Below are 2,097 nucleotides of genomic sequence, written 5' to 3'. Positions count from 1 at the left end.
ATATTGTAAATAAATTCATATGCAAAATTTCTTTGCGAAGTGAATGATCACCCATCTTTTGAAGACTTTAAGATACTAAGAAATAGAGATGTTGTGCTAGATTAATGTGTTTGTAAGTCATAAATAGTAGATTACGTGGCCACAGTCTGGGTTGAAGGAAACAATGACAACATTTCATTTGAGAGAGAGATTATTGAGCTGATGATCAATCCCACAAAAAAAAACTTCGTTTTTCTTTTTTATTTTTTACTCTATTTTTATCAATTTAAATAATCATGATATTCAACCACGTGTATTGCACGTGCATCTTAACTAGTAAATTAAAAATCATAAGGCGTCACAAGGACACCATTTTAAAACGACGGCTTCTATGGGGAAAAAAACCGTAAGCAAAATCTAGTCCAACCCAGGCCGGTTTTGAAATTGCCAAAAAACAGGCTTTTACATATACAATTGGGCCCAAAACGTAGCCAGAGGCCATCACTCGGTGACTAGCACCCATAATTGGACGGACGGGCAATAAAAGTCGCACGATCTTTCTCTCTGCCAAAACCCACCGTTAGATCAGTAGATTATAAAGAAAACCCTGAAAAGATCACCTGAACCTTATATATATATAATAATAACGGCGCATCGAGATCCTAGGGTTTTTATCCATAACGCAAGTTACATAACGTTTTATATCCTAGGTTATTTTGTCAATGGCTTGGATTGCTTTTAAAAAAATCGAACGGCTGTGATTGAGTTGCTTATACATTCAACAAAACCCTAAACTGAAGCGCCGCCATCCCAATATCACAAATCACATATAAATATTCTCTTGAACGCGAACGAAGCCCTCCCCTTCTCCTGGATCTCCCTTCCCGTCGTAACAGCTTCGCGGGAGGGTATCTTCCTTCACTCCCAAATCTTGATCCCATCCTCTCCATCGGAAAACCACTCGCTCGCAAGAATACCACCAGCGGTTTTCCGGCCATCAGGTAAAAATTACATCTTGGTGTTATTATTTTTATTTTATTTTTGAAGAAAAAGATGATACCTTTCCTAAAATGCCCGCCTGTTAGGTTAAATTCACTGCTGAAAGGTTGATTTGTTGTTAGGTTAAAATTTCTGCTGTTAGGTTAAATTTTTTGTTAAGGTGAGCTTGTTTTTCTTCACGAAATTTGATCTAACCTGGCCGAAATTATTTATTGCTTTTGTGGTTTCTACTCTCGCGCTCGCCTCCGCCACGCTCAGACCCTAGCCTTTGAGAGGAAACAGCAGCAGGAGAGGCAGTAAACATGGCGGTTGGGTAAGGATCTCATCGCTCTTATCATTCCTCTGCTGTTTTCTCTGGTCTCTCACATTTGCGTCTGTTGTTTACAGTAAGAACAAGAGGATTTCTAAGGGTAAGAAGGGAGGGAAGAAGAAAGCGTAAGTCTTTTCATGTTATATCTGAAATTTGTCTTGGATAATTCTGAGATTTGATTTTGCGAAAGGTGAATTTTTTTTATCCTTTGTATTTATTCTGAATGATTTGTTGGCAGTGTTGATCCTTTTGCGAAGAAGGATTGGTATGATATCAAGGCTCCATCAGTGTTCAATACGAGGAACATTGGGAAAACCCTGGTCTCAAGGACTCAAGGAACCAGGGTGAGTTTGGATATTTATTTCCTAGACTTTGATGCAGAATTAAATAGCATACCATGATTTAATTGGTTTATTTTAGTATTTTTATTTTTTATCAGCTAACTAGATAGTAGAATTAAGTTCATTCAGCCTGATTTAATTGGGAATGCATCTGAAAGAGATTAAATAGCATACCATGATTTAATTGGTTTATTTTAGTATTTTTTATTTTTTATCAGCTAACTAGATAGTAGAATTAAGTTCATTCAGCCTGATTTCAAGCTTTTGTTTGAAAACTGCCCCTGTACTATGCTATTTGGAGGATGGTGGCAGATATCTATAGAACTTAGATTTGGTGAAACTCAAAAGAAGTTTAATGTAAACTTCAATTTTTCAGTTAGATTGGCTAAAATAAACCCGATTCTTGGCTATGTTACTACTAATTTGATGCTTTCTCAGCTTGTGTCCATGGTATTAACCCACAGAAAT

The 2,097-nt window shown here is 36.8% G+C and overlaps 1 long non-coding RNA gene across 1 annotated transcript; it reads left to right on the top strand.

Annotated features, from left to right (window-relative positions):
- The first annotated feature begins 799 nt into the window (after positions 1-799).
- Positions 800-1,652, top strand: LOC109828554. Its single transcript, XR_002243746.1, has 4 exons — positions 800-980; positions 1,237-1,291; positions 1,366-1,413; positions 1,527-1,652. It is a non-coding gene; the product is annotated as an uncharacterized LOC109828554 (long non-coding RNA).
- Positions 1,653-2,097: the final 445 nt, after the last annotated feature.

This window comes from Asparagus officinalis, unplaced genomic scaffold (genome assembly GCF_001876935.1).
Source record: "Asparagus officinalis unplaced genomic scaffold, Aspof.V1 AsparagusV1_Un2337, whole genome shotgun sequence".
NCBI classification, from domain to species: Eukaryota; Viridiplantae; Streptophyta; class Magnoliopsida; order Asparagales; family Asparagaceae; genus Asparagus; species Asparagus officinalis.
This window is presented reverse-complemented; position numbering and strand designations above follow the sequence as displayed.